The 25,060-nt window shown below is 40.6% G+C and overlaps 1 long non-coding RNA gene across 12 annotated transcripts in view; it reads left to right on the top strand.

Annotated features, from left to right (window-relative positions):
* Window positions 1–25,060, top strand: part of LOC114019268 — a 97,874-nt gene that overhangs the window by 40,478 nt on the left and 32,336 nt on the right. For 7 of the 12 annotated variants that reach the window (XR_006288543.1, XR_006288539.1, XR_006288541.1 and 4 more), the window contains one exon: window positions 11,692–11,788. The exons of the other annotated variants lie outside the window; for them this stretch is intronic. This is a non-coding gene — a long non-coding RNA (uncharacterized LOC114019268). The remainder of the gene's footprint in view (window positions 1–11,691; window positions 11,789–25,060) is intronic. 12 annotated transcript variants of the gene reach the window in all.

The raw sequence follows: 25,060 nt of genomic DNA, 5'->3' as shown, positions 1-25,060 counted from the left end.
AAAGTAGTGCTTACAATTAGACTCCTAAATCTATATTTAGGCACTTAAATTGGCTTGATTTTTTTTTTAATCACCCAGCAGTTCCTTTTGCAGATTTGCATGCCAGTAAGGTGAGAGGCATGCCACATGCTTTTTGGTTGAGCCCCTTTATTGTTGGCTTATGTCACTTCTGTACCATGTTACCCACAGCCAAAAGGAGGTACATGATATTCTTCTCTGTGCTACCGTACTGATGTATGCAGATGGTCTCATAAGATTTTTTTTTTTTTAACTACTGTTTACTTTTGAAAGATCTCATCCAGATTACCTTTTGCTGCTGGGCTTCAGCAATCTTTGGAGGGCCCCTATGGTAACATAACAGGTGTAAACCCACACTGAAGCTGTGGTTGTACCAGGCCGCCCTCCTTTTTGTCTCATTAGCTCAAATGACAGGTCTGTGTGGTGAAGCTAAAGGCTGGTAACCCATGTGGGTGTTAATACAACTCCACCCAACAGAACTGTTTTTAGGTTGTTTTTATTAAAAAAAAAAGGAAATTACACATGAAATACTATGATAAAAGAACATTAAGATTATAAATTCAAGCAGTTAAAAATTGGGAAATGCCAAAATTAAGGTCACCCATGTGAACTTAATTCAGCACCTGTGTGCATGTGAATTATGATACTCTTTAATTGCATACTTTTTCCCTACCTGACCCCTGCCTCATTCAGTGCACAGGATGGAGCTGCTCTGGGGATGAAGCAGGGCTGTAGGATCCCTTCTTCCACTGCTGCAGAAATTGGAAGGTGTGTATAGAATGAAGCAGGGGATTACAGGATGAGAAAGGACTGTCTCATAGAAGCCAGGCCAGGTTCTGCTGGAACCCTGCCTACAAGGCAAGCTTCCTTTGGAACCCTGTCTGCTTTCCTAGCAGCTCATCCATCCAGCTCCTTGGCAATCTGCCTGCCAGGCTGCTGGGGAGCCCAACCTTCTGTGGTCTGCAGCAGCCCACCAGGCAGATTATTCCAGAGTCAGGGATCACAGGGCTTCCAGGGTCTGTGGCTCTGGGCTAGTCCATTAGGTGACCTGCCCTAGAACTGGGGCTCCATTCCTTTTCCCTAGAAATTTTCAAAAATTGTTGGTCATTCTGAACCTAAGCTAAACCAAACTTTGAAATATTGAAATCCTTTGTAAAACGGAATTCTCTTTCTCTGCTAGACTCAACTTCAAAGACACAAAAGGGGAGTGTAAAGGGTTCCACTCACCATAGCTGCACCTCCTCGTGGCTGGGTCCGGGAATTAGTTTTTGCCCATCTGGTACTCCCTTCTGACAGTTGTTCATGCTGTACCTCCCTCCCCACTCCTCCGTGTGACTCAGGGTGCTCCCTTTTCATGACTTGGCCCCCCAGCCAAGTCACTATGTAGTCTCCTTCTGTTCCCCTTCCAGGATAACAGAGTCCCACCCAAAAAGCTGTCCATATGCCATCTCAGGCAGTCTTCTGTTTCAACTCCAGGTCCTGTGCTGATATGGGAACTTGGCTTCACCCTCTACTCTGGGTCCCAGTCCAGGGACTCCGTGACTAGCAGCCTAGGTCTGCTCAGTTTCAGACCCCATTGTTTGCCTGGGCTGTTTCCTACCCCACCTCTCTATCTCTGTGTTTTCCTCTGGAACGTCCTCCTCGCCCTTTGGTCCAGACTCCCCAGGGCTTCCTATTCCCCTAGATTACCTCCTTTGTGCTGACCAATTCCCTTTCCTTCTAGGGAGTGACTGCAAAACTCCTCTCTACGGCCCCTTCCTGCTCTCGCTTTCTAGCTTTATTACCTGCCCCCCAGATGGGCTTCATCTGCCATTAGTACTTATCAAGCCCTGGCTTTCCTCCAGGTGCAGCATATGAGGTTAATTCAACCTATCTGTCCCACATTAATATACTCAGGGCTTGTGTGGGGTGGCCACCCTATCACAGGAAGAGCAGAAGCCTAGAGATTGGGCATATTTCTCCTTTTTATTTACAGTGGAATTGTATCAGTATAACAGAGTATGATTGGGGCCATTAGTGTTCCCTTAGAAAAGATTTTAAGACAGTGAGAAGTGTCTGTCAGAGATGGAATTATTTTGACTTAATCATTTATTTTTAAAGATGGGTCCCAGGATACGCAACTGGATTGTTAAAGGGGATAAGCTGATATGTTTTTATTTAACATGAAATTACTGAAAATCCTTCTTTTAAAAAAAACTCAAAGACAAAGTTATTGCTTCACACATTAGTAGATCAATATATCAGACTTTTGGCACAGCTTTTGAAGATAACTGGCATTCTCTACTTTTTTTGTAAAAATTAGTTACAAATCAAAGCTGTATATATGTGCTTCCTTACTGTTTCTTATGTAGTATGTTATTGACAAGAATAAGGAAAGTATTCTTTAAAAATCACTAGACAGACACTAAGTATACTTATTAAAATAGGAATATATATTTAAAAAGTAGGGTCATTGTCTCCCCTTCTTACATAAGTAGTACTCTACTAGGGGCAGTGAGGACTTCTCTTCAAAACTTGGTTCTGGAGGAATTCCTGTTGCAGTGCATTTCTCCCTTGGAAGCTGAGGGCTGTTGACAGTGCAGCTCAGGCTGGGGAGTGTGGCCATTCAACCACACATAAACCTGATGTCCATGGGAACAACCTGGCCTGACCTATGTGGAATCGGTTTCTGCAGGGCTCACACACCAGCACTGACAGCTGTGATTTTGCTATTAGCCCCCCACAGTGCTCATGCAACCCCTTGAAACTTATGTGGCCCCACCATAGTATGAAAGCTCCTCCCAAATATTTAAAAATAGAGTCATTATTTCTCACTTTCTCTTCCTTCCCAGTCTGGAGGAAAAATTAATTAGTTTGTATGTGTATAGAGTGGAAGAGACATTCAGTGAAGATTAAGTCAAGCCTTTTTCTTTCTGGCTTGTGTTCATACATTATCCCCAGTAATGATGACTCTTCAGGCCAAATGTTACCTGCACTTGCACCAGTACCACCTTATTGCCTTCCAGTTGTTTACAGATGTATAATGGAGGGTACAATTTGAAAATAATGGGTTCACACAGATGTCCTGTAATTGGAATTCAACAATTCTATTGATGTTGCACAAACCAGAATATAATCCAGTTTCTTCTCCCACAGCTGTGGTGGCTCAGCCGGGAAGACATTTAATGAACTCTTCCTTTTTTCACCAAAGTACACAAGGAATAGATTTGCCGAGTAAGAAGGTGCTATTTTTACATAGTCCCTTTTCAAATGAGACCTGCACTTTAAACACGTTGAGCAATCTGAACTAAGCAGCCTGTCAAACATCACTCCTAAGGCTGCACAACAGTGCATGCAAGAAACTGTGCTTTAGGTCAGTTAAATAATTTAAAAGCTTCCCCCTTATCCATTTTGCTTCGGGCTAGCTGCAACATTTACTGGGAGCTGAGAACATTTCTTCATATTTCTCAGGCTAGCCATGCAGAAAGCATTTAGTTTGTCAGGTTTTACCAGTGTTTGCCAATATGCTTCTCTCTTTTTGCATACATGCAGTGTAGGGATTATTGCAAAAATCTAGAATTATCTGCATACTGATGGAAATATTCCTTCTGTGTTTTTAAATCTCTCATATCCAGCCCTATTACTATAGTAACTCAGCACCTCATAATCTTTAGTATATTTTCCCTCCAACGCTCCTGAGAAGTAGGGGAGGTCTGTTTTCCTTAGCTCATTCCCCCATATATTTAAGCCTGTAGTGGAGCAGGGAACCTGTAGTGGACCCCTGGACCAACCTTCCTCTCCTGAACACAAAAAGATGTTGCAGGGTGCTGTTAGTGTACTTGTGTGTGACTAACGGTTAGAACTCTCAATGACTCCTCTTACAGCCTTTATCTTTCAGTCAGCGTAACAAAGTTTTAAAAGTCTATTAATATTTTTTGTTTACAATTTCAAAGAGTTGTGACGGGGTTGTGTGCAACTCCATGATTAAAGACATTTGTTTTCCCAACCAGTAGACAAGAGTTTGATTTTTTTGGCTAGAATATTTTTCACTTTCTTAACTTACCACTGTGTAGTCTCGCTGAACGTTTACCAAGATCGTCTAGACCTGAAAAGAACTTTAGGGCTTTCGTCCAGTATGTGGTTCAGCAGGGACAGCATTAATAGTCAACTCATATTACATCCAGTTTGCATTTGTTGGTGTGGTCAGCCACTGTTTCTCAACTAGAGACTTCTGCACCATTAAGAAAGTGAACGTTTTTAGTGGCCAAATTGAATATATTGTGCTTGAGGCATCTCTCACACAAAAACAACAGTTACTACTATATTTAGAAACACGAACACTTCCAAATAACGTGAACAAACCAACCAGGGGCTGTAACCTCCCCTTCCAACAGATTCCTTGACAACACTTTGGGCACCAGGAGAAATGTGAAAGTAAGGTTATGGCTACACTGCACTTAGAGATGAGATTGCAACATATCTGGATATACTTCAGCTAACTTCTAGCTAGTGTGAATATCAACAGCAGTGAAGTTGCGACAACGCTCACTTCAGTACAGGCTCCACAAGCTTGTCCAGAACCTTAGGTAATTGCTTGGGCGGCTGACCTGCACTTAGGTATGTCTACATGTGTTGCAATCACACCTCCACTTGCAGTGGAGACATAACCCAAATGCTTAAAAATACAAAATAGGATTTAGAGCTACCTTGTTAACTTTTCTACCACACCCTCCTCCCCAGTCGAGGAAAATATTTGAAATGAAGACTCCAATCCTACAAACACGTAAGCATGAGCTTCACTTTAACCACGTGAGCCATCTTATTGACTTTGATGGGACTATTTGCATGGTTAAAGTTAAGCACATGCAGAACCGTTTAAAGGATGAAGGTCTAGGAGTTTAGTTATGAACATAGCCTGTTTTAGGCTATTCTTTAAATCAGCGGAAATCTTAGAGATTGTTCCTTTGAGGAACATGATCAGCTGTGATGGATCAGCTCAAATATGATCTTACTGCAAATTTATATAATTTTATATGCTATATATTTTAAAGGTAAATTAACCAGAGAGGTTAAAGATGCTGTTGATTCAATAACTATGTAGCAAAGGTTAGCTAAGTAAGTTGTCTAACAAATTAACAGAGATCATACGCAGAACAGAGAACATCAGTGGAAGCTGGTTTCTTAAGTCTTGTTACAGCTACAACTTATAATTGTGTGTTAAAAATACACTGAACACAAATAAAAATGTGGGCCACTTAGCAAAAGTGAGATAAAGGTAGAGAACTCCTGGAAGGCTCAAGTTGATAGCAGATACACTAAAGGGCAGTTAAAAAACAAATAAACAAACCAAATGAACTACCAACAGAAAGTGGGTGGGTAGTGTTGGCTTTCATAACTAAAAAACCACAAAAACAAAAAGCAGCTCAGAAATAAAAACTAAAAACATTTATGTCAGAACCTGAACTAACAATACACAGATATGGTGGCATATAGCTGTCTTATTTTTCTAATATGGTTTGCAGTATAGGGATGTTTTTCTCAATTACACATTATTTATCTTATGGCAGCATTCATGGAGATTATACAAAAATGTTGTTAGACCTAATCTCTTGCTCAAAGAATTTGCAAGCTAGAGACAAGGCACAATAGATTAACCATAGGAGGGCCTTTGGATGCTACTACAACATAAATACTAATTACACATGAAAAAAATTACATTTAAAGTATGTTAAGGTTGCAAAGTCAAGCACTTCAGGTAGGAAACGCCAGACTTAAGGTTGCCTGTGGAACTTTAGTTTACCCCCACCCCCCTTTATGCTTATGCACGATGATACATTCTATAATTACATGATCACATGAGATTTTTTTCCACAGGACCCTGCCTCATTCAGTGCACAGGTGCTCACTGGATGAATAGGTATTCAACAATTCATTTTATCCTCATTGTTCAATGTGTGGTCCCATGCCTTATTTACCGTATACTACTCAAACTCTGCTCTGAAGACAGAATTATTCATCTTCTTATGGGCTTTTCTATGGTGCTCCCTAAGCACATGTCATAAATATAAAGGGAAGGGTAACAACCTTCCTGTATACAGTACTATAAAATCCCTCCTCACCAGAGGCACAAAATCCTTTTACCTGTAAAGGGTTAAGAAGCTCAGGTAACCTGGCTGGCACCTGACCAAAAGGACCCATAAGGGGACAAGATATTTCCAAATCTGATGGGGGGGGGGGAAGGTTTTGGTCTGTCTGTTGTGTGTGCTTGCCGGACACAGATCAAGGAAGCAAGCAATCCAACTCCATTAGAATCAGTAAGTACTAGCAACGGAATGTGTTAGCTTATTTTTGTTTTGGCTTGTGATTTTCTCTGTGCTGAGAGGAAGGTGTATTCCTGGTTTTCTTTTTGTAACTTTAAAGTTTGGCCTAGAGGGAAATCCTCTGTGTTTTGAATCTGATTGTCCTGTAAAATTACTTTCCACCCTGATTTTACAGAGGTGCTTCTTTTACTTTTTTTCCCCTTTATAATAAAGTTCTGTTTTTTAAGAATCTGATTGGGTTTTTAGTGTCCTACAAACCCAAGGGTCTGGTTTGTGCTCACCTTGTTTATTTTTCAAGCCTCCCCAGGATATTTTGTGGGAATAGGAACTCCAAGTGGTCCTTTCCCTAAATCACTTAGTGGTGACAGCATACCTCAGTCCAAGGACAAATAGAGATTTGTGCCTTGGGGAAGTTTTTAACCTAAGCTGGTAGAAATAAGCTTAGGGGGTCTTTCATGCAGGTCCCCACATCTGTACCCTAGAGTTCAGAGTAGGGAGGGAACCCTGACAACTTAACAAAACAATTTATTTTCATAACACCAGTGGTGGATTAGCCACTGAGCCAATGGGGCCTGTGCCAAGGGGCCCTGGCCAATTGGGGGCCCCCGAAAAAATGGGTGCCCCTATGCTCTGACCTGCTCTGCCTGCCTGGCACTTCTGCCAAGGAGTAGTGGAAGCAACAGCACCACGACCCCACTCCCCAGCAGGAACGCCATTTCCTGGACAGGAATGTGGGTGGTAGGGCAGGGGGACTGCAGGCAAAAGGGGTGGGGAGGGGCCCCCACTTGCTCTGGCTCAGGGCCCAACAAAAGCTTAATCCACCTCTGCATAACACCCATGTATGATGAGTGGGTACATCCTCATTTTACAGATGGGGGACTGAGACAAAGATTAAGATAAAAAGGATCCTCTAAGTTTGGGCTCTCCAATCTGAGACATATTTGCTGCGGATAATACTCAACTGTTCTTCCAGTCAGACCCCAAGGCCTTGAGTTTTCTGGGTTTCTGACAAGCATTGACCACCTAAGAAAAATTTGGGTGATTTGATTTGCCCTGCATCACAGAGGATGATTTGTGGCAGAGGCACAGATGGAATCCAATTCTCCAGGGCAGCATTCAACCGCTTTCTTGCAATCCTCTGGCTCACGCACTACTCACTTTCCAACTTCTGCAGAAAATAGGGCAGGGATCCTATAGACAAAAGTCATTGTAACTCTACAGTCCTGATTTATCCACAAAGCATATCCATCCTGTTCACTGAATGAGGAAAGGAACCTATGGAATAAATATTATGTGTTCATGAAATTAAGAGACTATCATAATGCATACACAGAAGGCAACCTTAATTTTGTCATTTCCCAACTTGAGTACTTGAATTTGCAATCTTAATCATGTCTCTTAACATAGTATTTGGTGTGAAGTTTCCTAGGTTTTTATAAAAGCAAACTGAACCCACCCCCAGAAATTCCAGAATGTGGTATTAATATCCACATGGGCCAGCAGCAAGCTTGGGACCTTTAGTCCATCACACAGACCTCTGTCACTTGAACTAATGGAGTGTCTGATAGTAGTAGAACGTTGACATCCTCTGTGTGGACCAGCCACTAGAAGAGAATGAGACAACCACTTTGGCTGGTGGGTTTGCATCTATTAGTTGACAACAGACAAATGGTGAGACTCAGGAATTTTGGGATTCATTCAAGGTTCTGGAGACAAGTATATCTAATATAGACAGGTCCCTTCGCCTGTGTCCTGTCTGGCCTGTCCTTGTCACAGTTCTCTCTCTCCACCTTTGCTTCCATCTCCTCATCCCAGCCTCTGTTTTTTCGCTCAGCCAGTCCCAGTCTCCCCTTCCCTCCCCTGCTCCCAGTCTTCTCCTCCCCCACCGCCAGCTCCCTGTTTTCCCCAGCTAGGCTCCTTGTCCCAGTGTACTCCCCCTGCTGCTGCTGGATCTGTCTCTTGTCCTCCATACTACCTAGGCACCAGGAAGGGGACATTAACAGCACAGAGCAAACAGTCTCCCTGCTCTCTGGTTTGGTGACCAGACAGACAGACAGACAACTGTGACCAGAGCCACAGTTGTCTGTCGCAGCTAGGAAGAGCAAATGCAGGCAAATTCCTACTCAGGTCCTGTAGTACTGGGCTGCAGCATGCTCAGTTTCTCTGCTGTAATGATGCATATGAAGTCTGGTCACAAGTAGGAGCTGTGAGGGGATGGAGCCTGCTCAGTGAAAATGGAATCTTCAGAGAATTTAGCTGCCAGACACTAACAAGTCTCTACTGAACACATACAGATTTGTTAACTGGAGCAATGGTGTAAAACTTGGCCAAATTTGGACATTATTTTTACAGAGCAGCAAATTTCAAGTCCCTGCTCCTAAGCTCTAGTGCCTTTGTGCTTCTCAACCAAATCATTTGTAAGATTTTTTTAAAACTGTCAAAAGAAAGTATTTTACCTTTACTTGTTCTCAGAAATGCTGAACCGTTACTGCTGACACTTTTGAAACAAATTCAGCCTGAGACAAGTGTTTTATCTCTGTAAATGGCATTGGGAGAAACAGATACTGCACTATTATGTCCAGTTGTGGTGTTCACATTTTTAAAAAAGGAGACTGAAAAATTGGAGACGGTTCAGAGAAGAGCCCAAAAATGATCAGAGGGGCGGAGAAAATGCTTTACAGTGAGATTTACAGAGCTCAATCTGTTTGATTTATCCACACACAAAAAAGAAGGAGAGAAAATAGCACATACCAAAGGGCTCTTTAGTGGAGAAAGTTCTAACAAGAGCTGTTGATTGGAAGTTAAAGCCAGTCAAGTTTACATTAGAAATAGGCACACATTTTTAACAGTGAAGGTTATTAATCACTGGAACAAACTACCAAGGATAGTGGGAGATATCTCCGATGTCTTCAGATCAAGACTGGAATGCCTTTCTGGAAGATACGGTTTAGTTAAACACTAGTTATTGGCTGCAATGTGGGGTAATGGAATGAAATTCTATGGCCTGTATTATACAGGCAATCAGACTGACTAATCAAATAGTCCCTTCTGGTCTTAAAACAAACAAACAAACAAAAAACCTGTGAATCATCTATTAATGAAGTCTGCTGGAAAAGGATCTCCTTCCCAAAGGAAGCACGTTGCCTTAACAGCTCCCTGTATCTCCCTCTCCCTAACTTCCTAGGGGTAGGTATTACACTCATCAGGGAAGCTGCTTCTCAGGCCAACCAGGATTCCATTCACAGTATGATCACTCCTGATTATTAAACACACCTAAAGGGTGCTCTGCCAGGAGTTGCAAGATGGGGCTAATGTAAGTCCTTGTCTTTAGAACAGACCCCATTAATTCCATCCTGTCCCAGCCAGGTTGGTATTTGTATACCACATTTTGTACTGAGTTCTGAAATAGGCAGAAATCAAACATGTCTAAGACTTCACAGAATCTGCCATGGGATGTTATAGTTCCACTGTGTGATGCATTTATCTTTTTGTTGAATGGGGATGTTTCTTTTCTCTGGTCTAATGAGGCAGAATATTCTACTATCTTTAACTTTTAGGGACTATAGGATTCTAGCTACACAAACAATTTGCTTGAAATATTGTGTAGGGTTTTTGATGCACAAATTGCTATGTGCTAGAAACTGCTATATATTTGAAGTGTCTCTCCAGGGACAAAATATATAGAAACATGTTTAGCTATTTCAGGTGCCAAACCACATTTAACAAAAACTAAGAAGTGTGCATGGATATTTTGTACCCTGGCGCAATGTTCTATAAGTGATCCTTAAAGTTAAGTGTTAGATTAATGACAATTTTCTCTAAAATGTTCATCTGTGCTTTTGCCTCATAAGCAGCTTCTAAATCCAGTTCCTGAAGCAGCCTGTTCCATACAGTAACAGAAGATTCCATATATGGCCCAGTTTATTTTCTACTCATTTGTTCTGATGCATAAAGAACTTTCAGTAATTACATTTTGACATTATTTTCCTGTTTGTATTCCTCGTGGAACCTGAATACCAGCAATAGATGTAAGTCACTGAGGCCATGTCTACACTATAAAATGAAGTTGATCTAATTTACGTCGGTCTACAGCCATCGCAACAATTACAATCACTTGTATGTGTCTACACTTTGCACCTTGTATTGGCAGTGCATATCCTCACCAGGAGCTTTTGTACTATCAGTGTGGGGCATTGAGGGAAGTTTCCTGAAAACCAGTAACAGTCAACATAAGCAACACAATGTCTACACTGACAATGTGTTGACCTAACTACATTGACCTTAACTCTATGCCACTGGTGGAGGTGGAGTTATTAAGTCGGTAGCGGGGCAGTTACATCAGTAGGAGCAACATTTAAGTGTAGACACTTCCATAGTTAGGTCAACGTAAGTTGATTTGTGTCAACCTAAGTCTGTAGTACCATGCTGGACCATCCTGGTGTCATGAACAAGTAAGTATAGACATTATTGCTGACTTGAATATATTTACAATCCAAACTTACAAACACAGCTAGTGCTTGGTAAACATTTGAAGTGCTTCCTCTAATCAAAATGAAATGGAGCTGACACAGTCTCTAGACTTACTTACATAAAAATTCAATTGACATTTCTCCCGAAGCAGCTTCTTTTCATCTTCAATTCTTGATGACTGTCATCTAGATTCACACATTTTCACTTTCTCCCACACAGCAATAGTTTTGTCATCATCTTCATCAACAGTTGTACATTTTTCCAAGGAGAAAATGGATTTTTTTAAAAATAATGCATCTTCCTCAGTGATCTTCTCCTGTTGCATTTCAAAAATACAGATTTCCTTTCATGAAAATCCACCAGGCAGAACACAAATTCAGCCCTTAGGCCAAGCTGAAAGGAATTCTCTCCAGCTCAAAAGACGCTTTTAGAAAATGTTATTTTAGCTAAAACATTTTAGATTCCTAATTTATTTGGTATCAAATCATGGTGTGCTCAGCATTATAGAATCATGGAACTGGAAGGGACCTCAAGAGGTCATCTAGTCCGGTCCCCTGTACTCAAGGCAGGACTAAGTATTATCTAGACCATCCCTGACAGGTGTTTGTCCAACCTGTTCTTAAAAATCCCCAATGATGGAGATTCCACCACCTCCCTAGGCAATTTATTCCAGTGCTTAACCACTCTGACAGTTAGGAAGTTTTTCCTAATGTCCAACCTAAACTGCCCTTGCTGCAATTTAAGCCCATTGCTTCTTGTCCTATCTTCAGAGGTGAAGGGCAAAAATTTTTCTCCCTCCTCCTTGTAACAACCTTTTATGTACTTGAAAACTGTTATCTTGTCCCCTCTCAGCCTTCTCTTCTCCAGACTAAACAAACCCAATTTTTTCAATCTTCCCTTATAGGTCATGTTTTCTAGACCTTTAATTCATGCTGGCTGTATCAATACATTGATTTGCTTCTACCTCAGGAGCCATTTATCCGAGGCCTGGAAGTTAAAAGGTAACAAAGTCAGATATTACTTGGTAAAAAAAACTGTGATAAAACTTCCTTTTCAAGTTTAGTAGTGGAAAGTTAACCAGTGAAACAAGTTTCTTTTTGTACAATCATATCCTTTTGATGTGTGACGAGCAACAAAATGTGCAAAATGTTGGCAGGAGATTCAAACCAGGATAAACCAAAAAAGTTAAAAAGAAACTGTTCTTAAAACTGAGATATTGACCCAACTTCACTGAAAAATTCATGTATGTTTTTATCAAACGTGGCCCTGGCTTATTATTGCCTGTTGCGAAAGCTACACAAGATTCACAGTGATCCCCACTAAAAATTTACGAATTACTACCACTTACCACACAATTGACTATTTAATAGCAACCACTGCATGGATTTTGCCTGGTTTATACAAAGTTTCACACCACATTGTGGGGTTGTCTCTGAAGTGCACGGGATGCAAACATCAAAACCAGCATGCACTGGACTCATTGAAAACAAAGGAAGTTCTCTGTGTGCAGGGATTACAGGATATGGTCCCAGGGGTCCAAACTCATATGAAGTGAAACTAAAGAACAGATTTACATAAACTCTTGAAGCCTAAGAGCACATGTTCAGCTACAAATGAATTTCCCAGTCTCAGTCTCATCTATTGTCAGGTGACTAGGGCAAGGGAAGTTAAGACTACTGGTTGGAGCAGAAGTCAGGCCTAGTGATTAAAACAGGAGTTGCTAGCCAGGAGTTAGAGCCAAGGGCCAGAGCTAGAGTCAGGGGCAAAGAGTCAAAGCAGAGGGTCAGGGCTGGAGTCAGAAATCAAAGCCAGATTACCTGGAGCGATGTAAAGCAAGAACAAGTCTGGTTTCTGGGAAGGAACAGGAGCTAATGTAACAACAGGCAAATGTTTTGAGCAATCAGCACCTTCCTCATAGTGCTGGTCTTAACAGCTGGTCTGCTGATCCCCTCAGCCAATCAGGCAGTTTGTCCAATCACACAGCTCAACTAGGGACCAGCTGTGCTCGTTAATCTGCCTGGGGGTAAAATAGCAGGTAAATAGGCTAGCTGTGGGCCCTTATTCCTGACACCTATATAATTAGCAATGCTTAGCCTTCACAGGGTCAGATCCTCAGCCAATGTGAAATTGCTTGAGGGGCCCAAAACAATAGGCACCCTCTGATCATGCCTAGCGGATCAGGCCCAGCATGTGACTTAGGCTGCTGAATGCCTATCTTCCCCAGTTTGTGAATCACAAGCAGAGACAGATGCCTCCCTACAGCCCAGCATCAGGCACTTATTTTCAAGAGAGGGGTAAGGCTTAGGACACACCCCTCTCATCAGCATCTCCCACTGGATAGCTTATGCAGCTCCCTGCCTAGCGCGCCAGCTTTATGGATTACATTCTAAAGCCCCTATCTCTTCCCATTCATTGTCTAAGAGCCTAGATGCCTAACTCAGGCTTTGTGGATCACAGTGTTGTTCCTGGTTTCAGAGTAACAGCCGTGTTAGTCTGTATTCGCAAAAAGAAAAGGAGTACTTGTGGCACCTTAGAGACTAACCAATTTATCTGAGCATAAGCTTTCGTGAGCTACAGCTCACTTCATCGGATGCATACTGTGGAAAGTACAGAAGATCTTTTATACACACAAAGCATGAAAAAATGGGTGTTTACCACTACAAAAGGTTTTCTCTCCCCCCACCCCACTCTCCTGCTGTTAATAGCTTATCTAAAGTGATCACTCTCCTTACAATGTGTATGATAATCAAGTTGGGCCATTTCCAACACAAATCCAGGTTTTCTCCCTCTTCCCCCCCCGCCCCCACAAACCCACTCTCCTGTTGGTAATAGCTTATCTAAAGTGGTCACTCTTCTTACAGTGTGTATGATAATCAAGGTGGCCCATTTCCAGCACAAATCCAGGGTTTAACAAGAACGTCAGGGCGGGGGGGAGGGGTAGGAAAAAACAAGGGGAAATGTGATTTTCTAAGCACCTGAAAATTAGGTGTTGTGATGCTGAGTGCCACAGTGCCTAGATCCCTTTTGTGGATATGTGCCTAAGAAAAAATATGAAAAATGGGCAAAGAACATGTTAAAAACAAAGCTACATTCATACGTTCTTGTTCTGATTCATCTGCAGGAAAGTATTTTCAATTCTGTTCATTTAGTTCCAAACTTAAGCCTTACTCACACTCTGCAGTGATCCCCACTAGCCCCTCTGCTGGGGCCACTGGAATGGATATAGGTTTAAGAAATAGGTAGGAGAATTTGTGTTTGGAATTGTGGGGTAACACTCCATAGGAAGAGTCTCAAATAACTTGTGCTCACGAAACTAGCCTTAGCGTTGTGGCAACACACTTTCCTAAGAAGGCTGGGGATAAAGATTCCAGTCCTAACTCTCTCTTCCTTCAAAATGTGTATTTTATTGGACATATTTGTCTCTTTTATTGAGGTATATGGTGCCCTCTACTGGTGTACATGTGTATAGAATATCTTGTACAGCAAGTTAAAATACAGGGAAAAAAAGGTCAATACTGATTCTGCCACAAACAGTGGTGAGTTTCCCTTCCCTTCCTCTCTGATTTACACCCACTCTCTTGCATCTAGGACTTGCTGAGTGATTGAGATACTCCAGCTGAATAGGGGTGGTTGGGATACCCTTGGCAATTGGCTCATCCTAACCTAATCTAGAGGGGGTGTGGATAGAGATTCAAGACTCTCACTCAGCAATTGCACTGTCTCTGCAGCATGTCTGACCCGTGCTAATCCAAGAGTAGATTTAGGACATGAGTTACACCAGTATCAAGCCTGAGTGTCCTCATTTAAATTATTCTGGATTGATCCTGGTGTAACATTGTTTGGAATCTGGACCCTGATCTTAAAATTGAAGTCAAGTCTCTCACATGGAGAGCTAATGTAACACCGATTTTTCAAAAAAGGTGAGGAGATTCTAGCAATTACAAGCCAGTAAGCCTAACTTCAGTATCAGGGAAATTGGTTGAAACCACACTAAAGAACAGAATTATCAGACAGAGAGGTGAACACAATATGTTGGGGAAGAGTCAATATGGCTTTGTAAAAGGAAAACACACCTCACCAAACTATTTGAATTCTCTGAGGGTGTCAACAATCATGTGGAAAAGGGTGATCTGGTTGAAATAATATACATGGACTTTCAGAAAGCCACTGACAAGGTCCCACACCAAAGGCTCTTAAGCAAAGTAGCAGTAATGGAATAAGAAAAGGAGTACTTGTGGCACCTTAGAGACTAACAAATTTATTTGAGCATAAGCTTTCGTGAGCTACAGCTCACTTCATTGGATGCATGAAGCTCACGAAAGCTTATGCTCATATAAATTTGTTAGTCGCTAAGGTGCCACAAGTACTCCTTTTCTTTTTGCAAATACAGACTAACACGGCTGCTACTCTGAAACCAGTAATGGAATAAGAAGGAAGGTCCTCTCATAGGGTTGCCAATCCTCCAGGATTGTCCTGAAGTCTCCAGGAATTAAAGATTAATCTTTAATTAAAGATTATGTCATGTGATGAAACCTCCAGGAATATGTCCAACCAAAATTGACAACCCTATCATGGATCAGTAACTGGTTAAAAGATAGGAAACAAAGAGTAGAAAAAAATGGGCCCTTTTCACTATGGAGTGAGGTAAATAGCAGGGTCCCCCAAGGATTTGTATTGTTCAACATATTCATAAATTATCTGGAAAAAGAGACTAAACAGTGAGGTGGCAAAGTTTGCAAATGATAAAATGAGATAGTTAAGTCCAAAGCTAATTGCAAAGAGTTACAGACGGATCTCACAAAACCAGGTGACAGTGTAACAAAATGACAGATGAAATTCAATATGTAAAGTAATGCATATTGGAAAAATAATCTGAACTATACATACAAAATGATGGGCTCTAAATTAGCTATTGTCACTCAGGAAAGAGACCTTGGGGTCACTGTGGATCATTCTCTGAAAACATCCACTTAATGTGCAGCAACCATCAAAAAAGCTAACACAATGTTAGGAATGGGACAAATAATAAGAGAAAATATCATACCACTCTGTAAATCCATGGTATGCCAACACTTTGAATACAGGGTGCAGTTCTGGTCACCCCATTTAAAAAAAGATACACTAGAATTGGAAGAGGTACAGAGACGGGCAAGAAAAATGATTAGGTGTATGGAACACCTTCCATATGAGGAAAGATTAAAAGTACTGGGACTGTTCATCTTAGAAAAGAGATGACTAAGAGAGAATATGATCAAGGTCTATAAAATTATGAATGGTGTAGAGCAAGTAAATAAAGTGTTATTTACTTCTTCACATAACACAAGAACCAGGGGTCACCGAATGAAATTAATAGGCAGCAGGTTTAAAACAAACATAAGAGAGTACTTCTTCACATAAAACACAGTCAATCTATGGAACTCACTGCCAAGGGATGTTGTGAAGTTCAAAAATATAACTGGGTTCAAACAAGAATTAGATAAATTCATGGAGGAGAATTTCATCAATGGCTTAGCCAAGATGGTCGGGGATGCAAGCCATGCTCTGAGTGTTCCTAGACTCAGACTCTCAGAAGCTGGGACTGGACAACAGGGGAGGATCACCTGATAAATTGCCCTGATCTATTTATTGCTGTGAAGCATCTGGCACTGGCCACTGTCAGGAGACAGGATACTGGGCTAGATGCACCATTGGCCTGACTCAGTATGGCTGTTCTTATGTTCTTACATGACAGTGCACATCACTAGCTCTGTTCAGGTTCTTATACTGTGCCCATTGATGTGGTACCTGGCAACAGAGCAGTCCCTCTGATGTTGTATATTTTATTTGTTATAGCAATCATTGAGTTTGAGTGGCTATTTTATCTTACAAGATAAATGTGTATACATTTGCAAATTTCACAGTGCTTTACAAAAAAGATACATCAAATTCCATGCCCCCAAAGAGCTTCAGTCTAAATAAGACTGGACACTCACAAGACAAGGCATGGAATATCAGAGGGAGGTGGTGGGATATGATTATAACAAAAAAAAGGGAGGGTGGATTGCTTGATGGAAGGATTCCAAAGGAGATTTGGTGGATGATCACTGTAATTTGAAGTGTAACTCCTGACCACGCCCCCACCAAACAACCCACTGCCTAGTTTTTTAGTTGTTGGAGTTAATTTATATATTAGCATTGCTGGAAGATATTGAGATTAGACAGCATAAACTGATCTGGACATTAAGGAAAGAAATTCTTGCCTTTGGCTCTATTGTTAGTGACAGTGTTGCGGATTGCAAAGAGCTCATTGTCAAATCAAATGAACAACAGTAACTCAGACAGTTCATTTGAACCTGATAGACCTGACTTGGGGCTTGTTATAAATACCAGCTCTATATAAAGAAGAGAAGATGGAGGCTTCAGCTATGCTTGTTACTAGAGATTACCCAAAAGAGCTGACAAAAAAGAAGAAAAATGCTGCCAGTGAAACGAGGCAAATTTTACTTTTTGCTTATTTTTTTTAACGGTGAAAAATGTATAATTAAAGTCTCCATAACTTACCTTGAAGGAAGGAAATACACCCCTCCCCACCTTGTCTGAAAGCCATTACATAGCTGCAAGAAACAATGTCTCCCTCCGTCATGACCAGTCATCCATGCCCTAACCTACCTTGTGACTAGTCCTGTGGTGTCTCTTTAGTTGCTCTCAAAACGACTGCCTAGGAAAGCAATATTTCCAGCAGATAACATGCCACATGACTAGATCGGTGAGGCAGTATCACTCACTCCAAGAAGCATTGTTTTGAAGTATGAATCTTCAGGGAGCAGTATCACTGAAAGTGACAGGACGAGGCTTGGTTAAACATGTGGAATACCTGTGATAACATGGCTAGGTCAGCTAATGGTTTTCCTCTCTTCAGTATTACTGTAACTATTCTAGTGCACGGGCAGTCTCTCCTATTGCATTTGCCCTCAGGATAATAATTGTTGGCCTTGTCTGATTGATTATTGCTGTTTCCTTTTTAACCTTTGCTCAGTGTTGCAGGGTTATCTATCTAGATAGCTTAAGTATTTATGAGGCCCCCATTACCATTGTATCTGGGTACCTCACAATCTGTAATTAATTTATCTTCACAATACCCTTGTGAGGTAAAAAAGTGCTATTATCTCCACTCTGAAGATGGAAACTGAGGCACAGAGACTAAGGGCCAGATTTTAAAAGTATTTAGGTGCCTAAAGATGCAGCTAGGCACTTAGTGGGATTTTCAGACATTTAGGTGGCCAACTCTGATTAAAATCTTTCTATTGACTTGCCCAAGTGAACTGACGCCAGGTCTCCCAAGTACCTGACTATCATCCTCACTACTGGACCATTCTGCCTTCCTCTTAGGGGCAGTATATGAATTATATCAATAGGAAGGAGTACCACTCAATAGTTGGTCCTCCTCAGATTGTCAAGGTTTTGTACCAGCAGCTATGCTACAGGGATGAGGAGAGGTGGAGCTATAGCATCATTCTAGACACTCAGGGCATGCCAGGAGTTGACAGGACAGCCAAGAAAACCAGGGGTTAGTAAATGCACAGGATGTTCCTGAATGTCCATCATTTCAACAATTTGTGAGAAAATGTCAGTCACTGGAGAAGCTTGACAAATTGTTGTTCAGCCCCCCCAAAAAACAAATAAAAATATGCAACACATTGGAAAAAGTACGATGTGTGGAGACTGTGAAATAAATTGCATTTAATATTAAATAAGCTACTTTGGGGCTGGTGTCCTGATTGTATTATTATGTGCTTATTTAACTCAAAAATGCCTTCTTTTTAAATTTAAATGAAGATGCTGCAGTGTTTCCAGTCTGTCCCCCCAGAGTCCTGCACAAAGCAGAGGGCCTTAGTGTGGAATAAACTGGGATTTGCCTATCGGGTGAAGTATAGATCCCACCTCTTTGTACAAAGCCTTCAGTCAGTTATAGGAACTGAAAAGTGACCAAGCAATAGTTTTCTGGAAACAAACAATAGGATTGATCTTAATAAATAAAAAAGTGGTGATGGATAATACAGTCTCTTTTGTCAGAATTATGCTTTCTTTCATTATGTTTATGGCATCTAAATGCTATGGTAATGTGCACGCTAGAAAGGCAGAGAAAGATGTGATTAAAATACAATGTCATGCTTATAATGCAATCACAACATTATTAAACTGCAATCAAAATATAAGTAAGTCCTATGTGTTTCCCAAAGTAAGTCCTATGTGTTTAATCAGAGTTTAATCTAATGTTTGATAAAGCTATCCATTTATTTAATAAATAGCATCATCCAAACTTCTCAGCTGTGAAGTCTCATTTTAAAATGCTATTTTTCTTTTCCATTATCAGTAGCACAAGAACTCCACAGATGAGATGAGAACTTTAAAGAGAAACGTACATGGTAACAAGAAGTAGTTTAGATCCAAACTACAGTGTTTAAATGAAAGAGCAGGCAGAGGGAGTAGATGAAGCAGCCTCATGTAAACTGATGGGTTGTGAAGTAAAGAAAAAGAATTAGTGAGGGGTAATTTTGTTTACATATTTCCTATAACATCATTATTTGTAGTATGAATTAATTATTATTTATTTCGTTGTGCTGGTCCCTGTTGCAAACCCAAATACAACTCACATGATTCCATTACGAGTCTCTTATTTTGTGTTTTTCTTCAAACCCTAGTTCCTGGAGTCATGGGATTTTAGAATGTCAGCTTTCATTTAACAAAAGAATCAAGTTTTTAGCCCTCATGATTGAGGAGAAAAGCTGAAAAATGTGACCCAGGTGAATAGTCAAATTTCAAAAACCAGAAGGCAAATAAAGAGAAACCAAAATATATTTTAAAAAAAAATCTCATGATTTTATATGACTCATGCTTGGGGTTGACAATACTGAATGCATGAGAACCAGAAAGTAAAACTAACCAGTGTAGCCTCACTGCCCAAGCTGGTTAAAGTATAAAAAATAAATAAGTCAATAAGCATGGTGATAAGTAGCATAGCTTTTCAAACATTTTTCATTTTTAATAATCTAAGATATTATTAGTGTATGTATTTCCCATTAATGTCAATTGGCACCAACAAAGTTCATCCTAGGGCAACATTTTGCCCATGATTTTTATGCTGCTTTTGGCTTTTTAAATCTGGAAGTACACACTTATATGCATCTACGCTAAGGGGTTCTGGACTTCACTCCTTCCACTGACTTTCTCATCCTTCTTCTCCAGCTCATTTCCTTCCTCCCTCTTTCTCCCAGTGCTGTCCTTCCTTTCTCCCCATCCCCATGCTATCCCTCAACCTCTTTATACTTTCCCTGATTCCCAATCTCCATCTGTATTCATGCAGCAAAAAGCCAGAAAAAAAGGCATGAAATTAGAAGATAGATGACACAATCCCACCAGTATTCTTCATTTTCCATACAAAGCCATGAGCGATCCCCCTCCCATCAATTCCATCACTGTCCTCATTCATTATATTTCCCTTTTCTCAATGTTAATTCTTTCCCTCCTCGCCAGTCACTATCACATCTCCTTCTCCACAGTCCCTCGCTTCCTACCACAGTTACCTCACACAAAGGCCCAGCTCCTCAACTACTGCAATACCAATGCTTGCTGCTTATTGATCCTTGGATTCAGCTCCTTTTCTTTAATCCTCTCCAGCTCCCAACTCTCCCTCTCTCTCTTATTAGATGTGCCACCAAGGGCTGACAGTTGTTAATTGTCTGGGAAGGGAAGGAGGGAAGAGAGTCTAAACTACTAGCCCCAATTGCTCAGCCATTTGGTCAAAGTTTGGTGAACCCAGCTAAGAGGCCTGAGATAAGATCAAGGAGCCATAGATTGGGCAGGCCTGACGCTTAGTCATTGTTCTCCTCTGCCTCTGTAAAGAATGCACTGACAATGTTGAAGCCAACGGCCAATATACCACATGACCTGTAGGGAAGGAGGAGATCCTGCATCTGAATTCAACTCCATGCTTCCAAAGTGCAGGCAGTGTGGAGTGTAACTCAGCAAGTGAAGTTAACAGAACGACCGATGTGCTGAGAAGGGTTGACGTTCTGCATGGCTGCCTACTCCTAAAATTGGCCCTTGTTTTTGAATTGGGGAGGAAGGAGGATTTCCTAACCTTCCCCTGATTTGGGTGCGAGTGACATTGTGAATAAGAACCAAAGGGCCTGTTTTCATGCAAAATGCCCATAGGGGGAATAACAGAGGAGGGTAAATAAAGGAAGTGTGATATATGAACACTAAGCACCATTTCTAAATAGAATGTCCTCTCAACCTTTTCAGTGAGTGACTTTATACATCTGTACACCTGGGAGACAACAGCCATATGATTTTCCTAATTCCATAAAGCTGGTCTAAGACAGACCTGACCTTTCCTTAGCATCAAAAGATCATAAGCTCAACATGAGCTGATAGCTTAGTAAATAAAAGATGTATTTTACATCCAACAAATATATACTCAGTTATTTAGACAAATGCATTACTATAGAACCCCCTTTAGAGCCAGAAGATTTATGACATCTGGAGAAAGGATGTGTGACCCTAATGCCTGCATATGGTTGAGGGGCAGATTCTATACATTTCTTATTCTTCAATATAAATAATGCATAAAATGACAAACACACCGATTGTACATATTTTGATTGCGTTCCTCTTTCCTACCCTTTGCTGTCTTAGGCCCAAATCCTGCAAAGTTTGTGGATTTTGCTTACCTTTGTGCTCGCTGAGTCTGTGCTCAACACTTCTGTGGAAAGTGCTCTCTGTGTCACAGTACAGGAGGTTTATGATGCAATAAAGAGGTGCTGAAAGTATCCTCTTTTTCGCCTTTGTTTTCGAGTGAGTCACTTGAGATCTCTGCAATGTGCTTTTGATGTTGTGACATTTGTTCCCTTCAAAAAGAGAGCAACAGAAAGAGGAACAGTGAAAGACTTCAGCCTCCAGCTGTTAAGAGGAGGAAAAAACAGTGTGATGTTGGGAATCAGCAAGACAATACGCCTTCTTCAAAGCAGGCTGACTGAGAGGCTATTGTTTTCATAGGGAAAGTAAAGAGGACAATGGTTTATGATTCCTAGTGATCTTTATATTAAGTCCGTCTTAGCTATTCAATTATATAGCAGCTACTTGATGTAAGTGGTTCAACCACTCTGTTAGTATTCCGAAATATTGCATATGAGCACAACATATATAATTGGATATAAAAAGAAACAAAATGAAATGAAATGGCTGAAAAATAATGAGGGCTTATTGAAGTTAGCCTGAAGCATCCTTTACCTCAGTACGAAGAAAAATAGAGCACTTACACTAAAAGAAAGAACAAACATTGGCCACTGAAAACACCATGAAAAAACAAAATCAGTGAGATCATCAACACCATGGCAGTTCTCTCTTCTGGATCTCCTTCCCTGTCATGTGTGATAGCTTTAAATAACAAAATGAGGGTGACTGATGCACTCAAAGAGGATGGTGTTTGAGGTCTAGTCTAACAGGAAGGAGGGAAAGTGTTGCTTACTCAAGTCAGGGAGAGGAGGAGTGAGCTCCCTACTGCTTTTTAGCAGAGAAGTGTATCCCTTATTTAACCTCTGCTGATCAGACAATTGAATAGGAGGGGATCCACATAAAATTTACTGGGATCAGAGGATGGAACTAGAATAGTGCAAAATGTTTGCCATTAACATGTTAAGCCATACAGAAGTCACCTAGTTTTAGGCTGTGTTATAAACCTGAAACTCAGACTAGTCTCAAAGTTTTCAAACCAAACCTGAACTCATTTAAGATATGTCTTCAAAACCTTGTAAAATTCCAGGTTTTCACAATGTTTTGGGTGAGTTTTGTGTTTATATTTTGGTTCATTTAAACTCAGAACTCAAAGCGAAACTCAGGGAATCTAAACTCACAAAGAGCAAAACCTAGAAAATGTTCCCATGAATCCTTGTGAAATCCTTTGTTTCAGACAGCACAAGAACCTGTGATGAGAAAGATGTGGAGGGATTGATAGAAAACCAATTCCCGAGAGTAGCAATGTCCCTTACTAATCTGGGAAAGGAAGCAGTATCCTGAGAAGAAATTCAGGGCATGGAAAAACACAATCTTAGGAGTGAAAACACCTGAATCATTGAGCTTAAAATAATCGGAGAAAAGAAATGGGACACTCCACTCTTTATTCTCCAGTTCCAAGGCATCTGAATCTCAAAGAATCAGTTTTTCAGAGTTTTTCTCCCCCCAGCAAAGACATCAGTTTACTGCAAAATCCAAAACATTGAGACAATTCAACTCCTTGTACCGCTATCAGATATTTGCATTTACTAAAAAACAATGACTCTTGACACTTGCCTGCAGCTGTTGCACATTATGTAATATCTCCTAGAAACATCAGTGTAGTGACACTCTGGAAAATATTACACAATGTGTAGTTTATTTAGTACTGCCATTTCCTAAAATTCAGGAAAGATTCAGATAACTATGTTTATCTGCAGCAGCTGTGGAGACCAAAATAGCAAGCGTTCCTGAATTATAAGGAACAGGACACTCCCTCTGCTGGCCAGAGGTGGCCACTCTAAATAATGTGCACTAGTATTAATCCTATCTAAAGAGAACATTTTAAGACTCTTATTTTTAAGGGTACCCTGGAAAAGAACATTTGTTTTTAAATTTGGGCTTGTACCCTTGTTTGCTTGCAATGTATAAAGAAGACCGGGAAGGTTTTTATTTGTATTTTTTAAAAAGTCCTCCCTGGTTCCCCTCCCCATTTGTTTTTTAGTTTAAGAAAAGCAGGACTATAAATTCTGGCCTCCATTGGCTTAGCTGAAGGACCAGTGGGAGGTCAAAAGACATTGAATGACGGGCTGAGGGTGCTGAATCTGTAAGAAAGCCTTTCCGTATTTAAAATATTAATCATTAATCATTTAAATAATCATTTAAATAATTTAAATAATTGTTAAACAAAATCCAACTCAACTTTCACTTGATTAGCTCATGTGGTGCCAGCATTTCAGAGGCTTTCTAGTCATAAAGTCTTCCAGGCTAGACAAGACCTGAATTTTTTATGTCAAAGACAAACAAATTAACTTAAACAAAAAAAACTTTCAGGTCTTCTTTACCCATCATAAACAAACCAACTAGGGCACCTCTCCCCAACCCCACTTTGTAGATCACTTTTAGGGCTCAATTTTCAGTGATACCTTATATTCCCAGTATTCATTTTTTTAAACCAGAATCACATGCCATGGGAAATTTAAAAACATTTAAGATCTGGATCTGAATCCTTCCTGCACCATCAGCCATTGTTTAGGTCATGAAGAAGGCTCTGCCATCGCTGTCTGTCCTGGATCACTTTTTATACATCCTCTTCATTGCTAAGTCCCATAAGTTTTCGTTCTCTGGGCAGTGTTCATTAGGGGGATTGTTTCAGCTGGATCCTTTTGCATGGTCCCCTATCTGCCCAGTAGCACACCTCCCATAGAGTTTACGGGTTGTTGCTCTGAGGACTCTGCATTTCTTATAAATTCATTTCATTTAATGCTATTTTCTAAGCCATTTAGGTGTCTGTACATTTGGTAGATTTCTGGCTTTCACATCCATATGTTAAGAGGGAAATAATAAATATTTAAGATAACAGGTAAAAGACTTGCAGTTTGGTTTGTGTTGTGAGCTAAACCAACTGACACTGTTTTATTATTATTCCATACATATTGCTTTGTTTGTAAGTTATGTCCCTTTCCATTCTGTTTTGTCCATTTAGATTGCAAGCTCTTGGGGGAAGGGACTGTCTCTCGCTTTGTTTGCACAGTGCCTGGAACAATGGCACCTCATCCTCTGTTGGCTCCTAAGCACTATAATAATAAGTATTAATGATAATTAATAGCAACATTAATTACTAATTTTTATAACTGCATTGCAGTCGCACCTCGAGGCCCCAACTAATATCAGTGCTCCATTGTGCTAGATGCTGTACATACGAGACAACAGACAAGCTCTGTCTAAAGGATTTACAGGCTAATTAGACAAGAGGGAGAAAAAGTATTATTATCCATGTTTTACTTATTGGGTAAAGAGGCACACAGAGATTCAATGACTTTCTTAAGGTCCCATCAGATGTCTGTGGACAGAGCTGGGAATGACTCCAGATCTCCCAAGTACCAGTTCAGTGCCTTAATCACAAAGCCAACCTTGCTCCCTACTAGGTTTTAAGATACATTAGTTAAAATGTATTCACTTACACAGTCTAATATCACCTATTTTCCTGCTGTAAACAATGTAGGGATCTTTGTGACCAC

The sequence above is a fragment of the Chelonia mydas genome, chromosome 2 (assembly GCF_015237465.2).
Source record: "Chelonia mydas isolate rCheMyd1 chromosome 2, rCheMyd1.pri.v2, whole genome shotgun sequence".
NCBI lineage: Eukaryota > Metazoa > Chordata > Testudines > Cheloniidae > Chelonia > Chelonia mydas.
This window is presented reverse-complemented; position numbering and strand designations above follow the sequence as displayed.